General features: G+C 35.5%; 1 protein-coding gene across 5 annotated transcripts in view; it reads left to right on the forward strand.

The window, feature by feature from the left end:
* Positions 1-13,514, forward strand: part of Fbxw7 (F-box and WD repeat domain containing 7) — a 106,308-nt gene that overhangs the window by 28,892 nt on the left and 63,902 nt on the right. For 2 of the 5 annotated variants that reach the window (XM_048333759.1, XM_048333762.1), the window contains one exon: positions 1,549-1,596. The gene's annotated coding sequence lies outside the window, so the exon portion shown is untranslated. Of the gene's footprint in view, positions 1-1,548; positions 1,597-7,714; positions 10,117-13,514 lie in introns of those variants that run through there. The other 3 variants (XM_048333758.1, XM_048333761.1, XM_048333760.1) reach the window with 3 other exon arrangements.

Consider the following 13,514-nt stretch of genomic DNA (forward strand, 5'->3'; position numbering starts at 1 on the left):
TTTTTTTTGTCAGTTGTAGGACGGCCTGAACTCAGGGCCTGAATATAGGGCCTGCGGCTCAGCCATTCCTGAGCCTCTTTTTGTTCAAGGCTAGCGCTCTACCATTTGAACCACAGTGCCACTTCTGGTTTTGGAGTGATTTATTGGAAATAAGAGTCTCAGGGAGACTTTTCTGCCTGGGCTGGTTTTGAACCACAATCTCAGCCTCCTGAGTAGTTAGGATTACAGATGTCTGAGTCATGGGTACCCAGCTTATAGTTGTGTTTTATACTTCTATGTATCAGCAGCACAGTAGGTTTGCTGATACCAGCACCGCCACAAAGTGAGTAAGGTAATATTCACTGCTAAAACTGCTAATGTTTCACTAGTAGTTGGAATTTTTCAGCTCCATTATACTATATGGGATCACTTTTATATATGGAACCTGTCATTGACCAAAACATTGTGGTCATAATGGTGATTTAAACACATGGAGTTGTCCAGTCAAATGCAGCTACCACATATAAGTGGGTGTCTTAGGCACTATAAGGCGTGCAGTGATTAAGAATAAAAGAAAGTGTTCAGTTTTTTCAAGTCCAGGGTAAAGTGAAAGAGCTTCATAAATATTTTGTTCTTTTATTCTTGAAATTTTGGACTTTGACTTGCAACTTGACTGAAAGATTTATACTACAGATTTATTATAAAATATTTAGAACTGGGGCTGGGAATATGGCCTAGTGGCAAGAGTGCTTGCCTCTTATACATGAAGCCCTGGGTTCGAGTCCCCAGCACCACATATATAGAAAATGGCCAGAAGTGGCGCTGAGGCTCCAGTGGCAGAGTGCTAGCCTTGAGCAAAAAGAAGCCAGGGACAGTGCTCAGGCCCTGAGTCCAAGGCCCAGGACTGGCAAAAATAAATAAACAAATAAAATAATGTACAACTAACATTTAAGTACTAAAATTCATTTGACAGCTTACACATTTTTTATTATGGCTTTAATTATAAATTTAAAGTTTTTACTGCTAACAATGCTAATAAAATGTTTCTCATCTTAATGTTTTAATAAAAGGAATGAATACCTTAGATTTTCCCACTTCATTGTATCTCCTTTAACTCTATAGATACTGTATTTAGATAGTTCAGGTGCTTCATAAGAGCTAATAGATAGAAGAATGTGGAGTAATGGCACTGTATAATTATCAGAAAAAAGTGAACCTCTGAAGGCTACTCTGAGAGATACTGTTAGTATTCTGTAGTTTTGATCATTATAATGCTTTAAGTCTGATTTGTGATCTTATTCTTTGTGTGGTCTAATAGACTTTGCTCAAGTCCTAATAATTAGCTTCTCTATATATTACAGTATAGTTTAATTTTTTTTTAAGATAATGCAAAGTGTATTTATGCTAAGGTTTCAATGTGTGCTCTACTACTTGAGCCATGTCCTCCTTCCCCTCTACCACCATGACCCGTCATAATGCTCAGATTAAATGTTATTCTTGGGTGGATTTTACAGAGTAGGTGTAACTCTGAAATTAAAGGGTTATTATTGTGTTTATTTTTTTTATTAGGGAGTCTGAATCAACGAGATTTTTTTTAAAAGGCTGTCTAAATACTTGGTAAGTACTTTCTATGTAACTGTTTTGCATGTTACATAAATTTTCATGTTTGCTACATGGATGTCATTTATAATAGTAAAATAGCAAATTGTTGTAACTTTTGCCTAGAATTTCTTCTTTTTATAACAATTCTGATCCATTCTTTACACTCTACCCAGAAAATTGTTTTGGTATACAGCTTAAATATTAAGTGGCTAGTGTTTAGGGATGGTAATTTATGAATTAAACATCCCTACCTGAGTGTTTGTAATGATTGTCTATTAATTGCTGAGGCTTATACAGATTTCTTTGGTCATCTAGTCCTTAATTAACTTTTTTTTTTTTAATACTAGGTCTTGTTTGCTACAACATGGCAATATAAATTCTATTAATCTAGTCAGACTGTTATTTCTTATTTGGATTACACTGGTGTTTTTCTACTTAGATTAAAATATAAAAAGTTCTGTAGACTGAAATATGCAAAGTTTTCTAGACATCTAGTAAAGAATGTCATAAGCTTGTAATTTTACTAGGTAAGCTGCTACTTTTTAATGTTTGAGTAAAGGTGAGTTAATATCAATTGATTTTACTTCATTTATGCATATTTCATATTTGTCTGCTATAGTAATTATATAGATATAAAATGTTTTAATTCATGGCAGATTTTTAAGGTGATACAGTTAAAAAATGTTCGTTGTTTGTAGTTTAAAGTGTTGAAATGTCTCATAATCAGACGTCATAATTTGTGGTTGTTTTAAACATACTCATAAAATTAAAGACATTTATTTGATTAGCTAAGGGAGATTTTCTAGAAATACGAGGATACTATTTTATTATAATTTTTCTGTGTTTAAAACTTTCACCAAGTGATGTTTCTAAAAATCTATAGTATTTATGGCAGATGCTTAATATTCAGAAATTATACTATACTATTTAGTATATACTTAAAACTAAGGTAATAGTTTCTAGAGCTAATGCCATAGCAAAGTTAAGCAGAGTTTTTTTTACTATTTTAAAATTCAGTAACTGATTGCTGGAGATGTATTAAATAGGAAAGAGTATACTGTCATTTTTCTCTCACCGATGGATATATTTGCGCTACAACTAATTGTCTTTGCATTGCATATGCTTGTCATGTGTATTTCATTGAGTGACTTTGGTTACTGAGATACAGGTCACATACCCTAAACTTCATTCTTTAGTGTACAGTTCAGTGCTATTGTAGTATATCCACATTGTGCAGTCATTGCTACAGCTTTAGGATGCTTTTCATTGCCCTTCTCACTCTGTATATTTGATAAAGATGACACCACACAGTACTTGCCCTTTTGTGATTTCTTTTACTTTGCATAATATTTTCAGAATGTAGGATGTATCAGTATTTTCATTAATTTTTATGACTGAATAAAATTCATTTTGTTGATACAATCCATAGATTGTATCCACTTTTTTGTTATTAGGAATGATCCTTCTGTGAACTGTTTTTAGTCATATATCATCATATTATAATTACATATAATATCATTCTTTTATAATATTCATATATGTGTGTATACATGAATGCGGTAGAATTGTTGAATAATGTAATTCTTTTTTTTTTTTTTTGCCAGTCCTGGGGCTTGGACTCAGGGCCTGAGCACTGTCCCTGGCTTCTTTTTGCTCAAGGCTAGCACTCTGCCACTTGAGCCACAGTACCCCTTCTGGCCATTTTCTGTATATGTGGTGCTGGGGAATTGAACCAAGGGCCTCATGTATAGGAGGCAAGCACTCTTGCCACTAGGCCATATCCCCAGCCCTGAATAATGTAATTCTTTGTGTACCTTGTTAGAATGATACAGAATGGCTGTTTTATAAAAGTCACACGAGCACAGTATTTTTATTTCCTCAAGGACATTAGCTATACTTTCGCCCAGTTGGTATAGAGTGATATTGTACCGTGGTTTTGCTTTTTTATTTCCTTGATGATGGAGGATAAACATCATGCCGTGTGCTTATTGTCCATTAACTTGTTTTCTTTGAAGAAATAGCTGTTTAAATTATTTGTCTAGTTTTAGATTATGTTATCTTTTTAAGTGTTGCATAATCTAGATACTGAACCTTTAGCTATTTTCTCTTGTTTTGGGGATTATCACTACCTTCTTGATGGGATCATTTAAAGTGTGAAAGTTTTTAATTTGATCAATTTAACTTTTCTTACACTTTTGGTGAAATAATCTTTAAGCAAATGTTCATTGCTAGTCTAGGATTATGACAAGGTTTTAATTATCACAGGACCATAAATAAGCATTGGCATTTCCTGTGTTTGACAGCCAAACCCCAAAGGAAGCAATTATTCTTGTATTTGTGCTTCAGTTCTTCAGCTAATTGTTTCCAACAAAATCTTATCTTTGATCCCTTGTGTTACAATGAAAATGCTACTTGTTTATTGTTGTTTTATTAATACTAGTCTTGTGAATTCACTGTTAGCTTTTTGGATTGGAGTAGGGAGGTCTTCTAATGGTTTGGTTTATCCTGATGACATTGCACAGTTGATTTTATACCTTAAGAAATTGTTGCAGTAGACTACTATGTTCATTCTACTTAATTTGAAACATTCCCTCACATACATACATACATACATACATAAATACATTTTGAAGATGATGTACAGAGGGGTTACAGTTATACTTAAGGTAGTGAATACATTTCTTGTCCTGTTACCCCCTTCTTCTTTTTCTCCTTCCTTCACTTCCCCCAACCCATCCCCCCTTGCTTTCATCATTTTTTTTTTTAACCTTCCCAGTGATGGACATCGTCATCCTATTTTACAGTGCTTATGAACTCTGTGAATATTAACAATAAAACAATTCCTTCCAGGTAGGGTGGTATGTGCATTTCTTTCCTTTTGCTTAGTGTAATTGGTTCCTTCTTTTTCTCTCATACCACCCCTCCCCCTCCCCACTGCCCTTGAGTTGCTTAGTTTGCTTTCATCAATGCAGCCATTGGGCCCCTCTCTATTGCATTTTTTCCCACTCGCTTTCTACCATTCTGTGCCCTCCTCCCAACTTCCCTTGGATGTGCTTGTGGATACACCACATGTGAGGTAAAGACCATAGGGTCCTCTAAATACTGTAAGACTAACGAAGGAGAAGTCCTTTGCTTCCTTATCTTTGGAGTTCTTTTCAGTCTGAATTATTTTAGGTACATTTGAAATAGTGTTTTCACCTTTATATTTTATGGCATTGACCTTTCCTTTTTTTTTTTTTTTAAGTGCTGGGCCTGGGGCTTGAACTCTGGACCTGGGCACTGTCCATGAGCTTTTGTGCTCAAGGCTGGTGCTCTTGCACCTGAGAACCATAGCTTTACTTGTGGCTTTTTGTAGTTAATTGGAGACAAAAAGAGTCTCATGGACTTTCTCACCCCGGAAGCCTTCAAATCATGATCTTCAGATATCAGCCTCCTGAGGAGCTAGGATTGCAGGTGTGAGCCACTGGTGCCACCGGCTTTCCTGGGATGTGTTCTTCTTAAATTTAATACTTTTCTACTAAAAATTTTACTTAAAACTAGTAATTTGTATAGACAAACATTTACAAACCTTCTACAGTTTTGTATATTAAAATATATAATTTCACATTTTACCTTACCAGATTTTCTTTTTCAGTGGATATATATTTACAAGTTAGACATGGCAGTTACCATTTTTCTCCCACTTGAAAGGCCAATGCAAGTCCATAGAACTACTGTGAAATACCACTGACAAGTAATTTTACTCATTTATTGAAAGCAACATCAGTGACAGTTCAGAAATGTTTTATATTTCATATCATAAAGTGAACAATTTTGGGATCATAGTTTTTAATATTTTTATTGAAATAATTGTTGTAACCAAAACTGTTAAGCCTGATTGAAGGAAAATACAAGCAAAATTCGTAGTGAGTATCAACTTGTTTTGGTTTCAGGACTTTAAAAAACTCTTAAAAATTATGAAAGAAGGCTGAGAGTGTGGCTTGGTGGTAGAATGCTTGACTAGCATGCATGTCTGGGTTTGATTCCTTGGTACCACATAAACAAAAATAAATAAAAAATTATCAAAGAATTTGGGTGCTGATGGCTCACGCCTGTAATCCTAGCTACTTAGGAGGCAGGCTGAGATCTGAGGATTGCAGTATAAAGCCCTGATAAAGTCTCTGAGACTCTTAATTCCAATTAACTAGCAGAAAACCAAAAGTGGACCTGTGGCTCAAAGCCTTGAGCAAAACAGCTCAGGGATAGCACCCAGGCTTGGATTTCAAGCCGACAAAAAATATATATATAAAAAGGAAATTATTACCAAAGACTACAAAAGGCTTTGATTTTCACATCTTTTTTTTTTTTGCCAGTTCTGGGCCTTGGACTCAGGGCCTGAGCACTGTCCCTGACTTCTTTTTGCTCAAGGCTAGCACTCTACCACTTGAGCCACAGTGCCACTTCTGGCCGTTTTCTATATATGTGGTGCTGGGGAATCGAACCCAGGGCTTCACGTATACAAGGCAAGGACTCTTGCCACTAGGCCATATTCCCAGCCCTGATTTTCACATCTTAATGTTTACCCTATTGGAAAATAAAAGAAATTTTGAATGATTCATTTCTTAAATTCACATAAAAGTGGTATGCTTACACAATAATCTATGGGGGGGCTGGATAGCTATGTTTTCTGAAACAAGCAAACAAAAAAAATGAATGAAAACTAATACTGTTTTTAAAATTTCTGCCAATACATTTTAAACGTGGCTTAATGGAAGACATTGGATTCTCCTATTAAATTCTGTATTCATCAAGAATATTACAGGGTTGGGAAGGTGGCTTAGTGGTAGAGTGCCTGCCTAGCATGCACAAAATCCTGGGTTCAATTCCTCAGCACTACATAAACAGAAAAGGCCAGAAGTGGCGCTGTGGCTCAAGAGGTAGAGTGCTACCTTGAGCAAAAAGAAGCCAGGGACAGTGCTCATGCCCTGAGTCCCAGCCCCAGGACTGGCAAAAAAAAAAAAAAAGAAAAAAAAAAAGAATATTACGTGCCATGCAGTCTTCGGTAAACTTGTATGTATATTTACTGCGTGTGTGTATGTGTATATGTATAAGTATATACATCTGTATGCCATATACAACATTCATAAATAAATACATGGATGAGATTGAACTAAGTAACATCTTAGTATTATTTTAAATAGATAACATCTAAGGGTCCCAGAAACACCCAGTGTCCACATTTTAGAATAATAAAATTTATCTGTCACTGAGACTATTTCTGAGGATATACACCATTTTAAGATGAAAAAAAAATCTTAAAATTATGGCAGATTACTTTATGTGCTACATTTTTACTTGAGGGGAACTGTTGACATTAGTTTGTTAGCTCATGTAATAAATTTGGTCATTGTGACCTGTTTCAGAGTTGTTTATACATCTCACTTCTTTCACTTATTCATTCATGCAATGTTGTGCTAAAGATTAAGTCCAGAGCCTTGTGCTCGCTAGACAAGCATAATTTCATATCTTTTTAAGCTGCCGTTTGTCTGCTGCTCCCTGTTTTTTGTTTTTGAAAAGTGCAAACTAATATGAGAAGGTTGTTAAATTTTAAAGCAAGTTCTTGGCACTTAGTTATTTGAAGGAAGAAAGCAACCTTGAAAAGTAATTTAGTTTATTGAAGAGTAATTGTGGTACTTTAATACTAGTGAACAAATACTGTTCCTTCTAGTTTTTAAGTCTGTCTATAGTAGATAGTTAAATATTGTTTTTTCCAAGCAATATTTTTCTGATGATTTTAAAAGTTTATCTTTGGTTTGCCCTCAAGCTCTGTCTATATACAACCTACAAATCAATAGTGTGTTAAATTAGCTGACATGGAAAGAAAATGATAAATAATGAAACTAGCCATTATTGCTTACATTGTTTTTATAGAACTAATTTAAGAGCCAAGGGATATTAAAGTATTGTGAGTCAAGCTATTTCAGAAGTATTCTATACTTTTTTTTTTTTTTTTCCAGTCTTGGAGCTTGGACTCAGGGCCTGAGCATTTTCCCTGGCTTCTTTTTGCTCAAGGCTAGCACTCGCCACTTGAGCCACAGCGCCACTTCTGGCTTTTTCTGTTTATGTGGTGCTGAGGAATCGAACCCAGGGCTTTGTCAAGCACTCTACCACTTAGCCACCTTCCCAGCCTATTATATACTTTTGAATCTTTTATTTCATGGTTTTTATTTAGAAGCAATGGTGATGCTTAGGGGCTAGTAAAATAAGATTCTTTCATTAGAAGTTGTATGCATTTGGTAGGAGGTTTTAAGTGATATTTATCTGCATATATTAGATACAATGACTTATTCATAGGCTTATGTTAATTAAGAAATTCATAAAATTCTTAAATTATTCTGATCATGTTATATATTTTTCAGCAGTTTCAGGGTTTAGTACTTAGTGCCTGTCCTTGATGAATTAATTTTTTCATTCTAGGTTCCATATCTTTCCTCTTTGCTAGTAGTTCATGAGTAATAGTAAGACCTTTTTCCCTAACATATTTGACATACATCTGAAAATGTGTAGCACAGAGCCGTAGCTAGAGTTTAGAAGTTCATTTGTTAAATCATATAAGAAACTTAAATGGATACTTCATGTTTTCCATATAATGTGTTCTTTCAATGAAATAGCTTATGTAGCAGCAGCACAGGAAAAGCAGACTTCTTGGCAATACCAACTCCATTGCATCTGCAGATGAGGATTTAACATTCTGTGCAGCAGACAGTACCTCTAGCAGGCGAGTAAAAGGTTACTGCATTATTTTGTTTGTTTTCGTGGCCCTATCTACAAAAGGATTTTCTCTTCTTTAATTCAGTGTGAAATGCATGCCTGCATTTAGATACTCTGGAAAAATTGATTTAAGTATAACATGAATATCAAAAGGGCAGTGTAAGGTGAAGACAGTCAGTACTAGCTTTTTAAGCATTAAACCAGGGACAGTATTGAGCATGACACAGACACAAATAAGGAACCTTTCAATGCCACAGAAAACAGGAAGTTTTAAAGATACTCACTTAGCTTGAAGGTATTTTATTACTCACTTAGATTTAAAGTATTTTATTGCAATTTCTAGACTGTCTTCCCCAAAATGGAGCTTTTAACAAGAGTTGACAGTTACTGTGTAGATGTTCGTTAGGTTAAGTTATTGAAGTATGATTATTTGTCTTTTATCCTGGGAGTTGTAAAGTGGGTTATACTTACATGGCATTATAAATAATGATCTGTACTTATTATTGGGAGAGGTACAATGCTTAACTATAAAAGATAGTGGAGCATGGATGGCTGTTGCTCATATTTTCAATGTGATTTTTAGGGTTAAAAAAAATCTCTAACGAAATGAAAATAACCAAGTAGGAAAAAATTCATCAAGACTCACAATAGCTTTTCTTTTATTGCCAGTGTCTATATAGCCACTTGCTCTTTTCTTCCTCAGCAAAACTCTTCTAACATTTATCATACCAGAGGCGTTCTTGGGTTTTCTTGCTGTTTATTCCATTATTATAACTTGCATCGGTATTGTTTTGCTATGGACTTATAATGCTCATTACCTACTAAGTCTTAAGTACAGTATTCAGATGGATTTTTTTACTTTCTAAATCGTCAGTCACCCTCCTGCCCTCTCCCACCAAACCTCAAAGTTTTGCATTAGCTACTAAGTCATGTTTGTTTAAGGAACAAACAGGCCTATGTTTCTGTTTTCCTACTCAATTTCAGATTGAATAATCAGTTTGGAAGCAGCTTTATAAATTAACCTATAGCATAGAAGTAAAATTAGTTGATTATTCTTACTGTGAGTGTTTGACAGGCTTCTTGAATTGTAGAATCATAAAAGGTCAGCAGTTCTGATTGGTAACTTAAAAGAATCCATCCAGTAATTTTCTCCCTGTTGTTCTCAGAGCATTGCTGCAGCAGTTCTTTTCCAGATATTGAGCGGTTCTTGAACAGTGTATGGAGGAAGCAAGGGGTGGGGCTCATTCCTGTTGGTTGTTGAAATAATGTGCATTTACAGAGGGAACAGGTTGGATAGGATGAGCTGAGGAGTAGGCAAACAGAACTAAACTGATGGGAAACAGATTGATAATTTTGGCATGTCTCGACTTTGTTCCTTTGGGCTTTAATATAAAACAGTTTGAAATATTAAAGCACCTTACCTTCTTTCTAAAGAGTAGCCTGGAGACTTCCGTTTTTAATATCCAGATTTTCTTGGCGATGAGTTTGTGGATATCTTCTGTAGGGAAGCTGCTGTTTTACTCTTTTTTTAGCAGAGTTTCAGCCAGAGAGCTGCAGAATGAAGCAGTTAGCCAATTCTAGGTATATATGGGACATTACCAGTTCTTATTTTTTAAGTCAAGTTCTCATCTAATGAGCAAGTCAATGTGTGGCTGTGGCTGCAGCTTTATTTCTTCTTTAATGAAGAGATTGGGCCGTTCGACCTGCTGCTCCGATCTGTTCTCTTGTAGTCACACATCAGACCAGTTGCAGAGATTATCCATCGAATGTCCCAGGCAACCAAAGGTAACTACAGAGATTTATTTCAAATAAAAATGTACAGTTGAAATAGCTGCATTATAAGTAGGACCAAATGATTAAAAATAAAAAAGACCAGTTAAAGATGTTCTTAGCAGTTTTCTTGACCTTGCAGTAGCTATCCAATATCATTTTGTCATCATCAGATTGTGTAGCAATGGAAGTGCACTGCAGTAATTGATTTTGTAATAGGATCAGGTGATTTACTAGCTGCACTGACAACCACTTGCTTGCTTGCGCTGAGTGGTGGAGCACTCTAATGGATGTTGTGATTGCAGACTGGAGTTGATGTGAGACTGCTGGCCACTTAAAGCGGCAGCAGCATTTATTTTTAAAATCAGAAGAGTAGTTTTTCTTGTAAGTTTTGAGTAGCTCCAGTAATTTCATATTTGAGTGACTCTGAAATTTTAGAGATTATCTGTTATTTCACTTATCGGTTCTTTGCAAGTTAATTGGTTTGACCAGCTTTGAATTTAACAATATAATCTGTTTACTTGCTGTTCAGAGCTCAGCATCAGTAAACTGTTAGTAGTAAATCAAGAGTATGTGCCAAAAATGCCAGCTTGTTAATTATTCTCTGTTATCTCAACAAAGTAAAATATTCCTAGCACTGTAAATTTTAACAGTTTCATACTCTAATTATAATTACAGTATTCAGATTATAGGAATTTCTTGATCTAGTGCATTGTCGATGAAAATTATTTTGTATCCCTTTTGATCTTCTGACTTCTTAATGTCATGGATACAACACTTAAATTGGAGTTGCATTATTTCTAAGAACAGTGATGAAAAAATTAGCTATTTTAGAGTCATGTTTAAGGATATAGTAAATTGATACTTTCATATCCAGGCTTAACATTTATTAATTTCCAGTGATTATATCTTTATAATTTTGTTCTCATCTTTCTCTGTTCTTTTTAAACAAATAATTGATGTCAAATGTAGATGTCAATACAAGCACCTGGCACTGATGCATGCTTTAAAGATAAGGAAAGAGTTTTTTTTTGGGGGGGGCGGAAATAAGGAAAGTTTTTTTAAGGGGGAAGGGAGGAGTTGGTCATGGGGCTTGAACTCAGCCTGGGTGTGTTTTTGAGTGGTTAATTGGAGATACAAGTCTCACAGGGACTTTTCTGCCTGGACTTGCTTCAAATCATGATCCTCAGATCTCAGCCTCCTGGAGTAGCTAACATTACAGGCATGAGCCACACCTGTTATAGGACAGGTTGCTGTTCCTTGCCCAAAACCATACAGCTAGGAAATAGTAGAATCAGTGTGAAAGCTGTACTTGAAAATTATAAAATATTGCCACGCACTGATAGCTCATGCTTATAATCCCAGCTACTCAGGAGGCTAAGATCTGAGGATCACGGTTTGAAGCCAACCAGGGCAGGAAAATCCATAAGACTTGTATCTCCAGTAAACTACTCAGAAAAAGCTGGCAGTGGTGCTGTATCTCAGGGTTTAAAAAAGCTTATGGGCAGTACTCAGGTACAGAGTTGAAGCTCCAGCACTGGCATCTTCCCCCCCTCCCCCCCCCAAAAAAAAGTAAGATAACTTACTTTCAAGTATTGACTTTTTCTTTTTGAGATAGTCTTTGGTCTTGATCTCAGGGCATGGATGCTATCCCTAAACTTTTGTACTCAAGGCTAGTGGTTCTACCACCTGAGCCACTCTTTTTTTTTTTTTTTTTTTTTTTGGTTAGAGTTATACAAAGTGTTTACTTGTGGTGTTATCATTCTTTGGTAGTGAAAGGAAGAAGTTTTGTAGTAGGCAGACTTGTGATTGAATCAAATTTAATAGTTTAGTTTTGGTTATGTGATGATTATACTGCTTACCTGGTAGGATTGTTTTGAACATTGCGATAATTTTTGTAACACACCTAGTTAATGGAATAGAATAAATACTCAGCATATATTTTCCTTCCCAATGGCAAAAGTGAATTGCCCAGGATTAACTCTGTGGTAAAAGTCAGATTCACTGACCACCATATTTTTTATCCTTAGTTTTGTTTGTTTGTTTGTTTTTTTGTCAATTGTGGGGCTTGAAATCAGGGCCTGGGCACTGTCCCTAAGCTCATTTGCTCAAGGCTAGTGCTCTGTCACTTTGAGCCACAGCTTCATGTCTGGTTTTTGCGTGGTTAACTGGAGATGAGTCTCATGGGGGCTTCTTGGGTACTTTTCTGCCCCGCTGGCTTTGAACCATGCTCCTTAGATTCAGCCTTCTGACTAGCTAGAATTACAGGCGTGAGCCACCTGCATCTGGCTTATCTTTAGTTTTATGTGGAGAAAATGAAGCCAGATCTAATCAGATACACATGAGAGCACATTCTCTTACTGATTCGTTAATTCTTAGTTGATTAATAAGTTTCACTTCTTCGTATTCTTTTGTATTCAGATGGCGATGGTGATGGTATGGTAAGGGAGCTCTTTACTCTGTGTGAGTTATTGCTGTTACTAGACTGCTGCTATTTCAGAGTGAAGGCTACTGTGTGTAAAGGTTCTTTCAGCAATTTCATTTATACCTGTTTGTAGTTTTCCAGTACTTCAAAAATTGTTTTTCTTTTCAATTATTTTATAACATGTCTTTATAAGTAAGCCAGGTGCGGGTGGCCTTTTCAGGATTATGCCTGTAATCCTAACTACGTAGGAGGCTGAGATTTGAGGCTCATGGTTCAGTGCCAGCTCTAGCAAGAAAGCTCATGAGACTATATTTCCAGTTAACTAACAAAAAGCTGAAGTGGAGCTGTGGCTCAAGAGGTAGAGCTCTAGCTTTGAGCAAAAAAAGCTCAGGGATCATGCCCAGTCCCTGAGTTCAAGCCCAAGGGCTAGTGCACACACACACAATTTTTAAAAAAAAATCTAAACTGTAGTTCTCAGGAAATGGCAATGGCAAATTTATTATTTACTTTTTTTTAAAACAACATTTCTCCAAAAGAAATACAATAGGTTACTTTTTAAAAATCCTACATTATTATGGTCATGAGTTTTCTTTTATAGTAACTTAGAAACTAATGTGAAATTATTTTGGTTGATATGAAATTAATCCCTGTTTTTATATAAAATTTTACTCCTTAAATGGTCATTTTATTGTTAAAAATAAAATATAGTAACAAAAATTATTATTTTTTTCTTTGCCAAGCATCTTAACCTTTTACAGAAGGAAGAAGAAATAGCTTCATTATATCTGTGACTTGAGATTTTTTTACATTATCTTCAGTTATTTTATCTCACAATACTGTTTCTAGTTTTGTTACAGAACATAACTAGGTTTCTAGAGGTTGTAATTTCTTTGGCAATTTGAAAAAAAAAAAATATGTATTTTTTGCCAGTTCTAGGGCTTGGGACTCAGGGCCTGAGCACTGTTCCTGGCTTCTCTTTGCTCAAGGC

The sequence above is a fragment of the Perognathus longimembris genome, chromosome 24 (assembly GCF_023159225.1).
Source record: "Perognathus longimembris pacificus isolate PPM17 chromosome 24, ASM2315922v1, whole genome shotgun sequence".
Classification (NCBI taxonomy): Eukaryota; Metazoa; Chordata; class Mammalia; order Rodentia; family Heteromyidae; genus Perognathus; species Perognathus longimembris.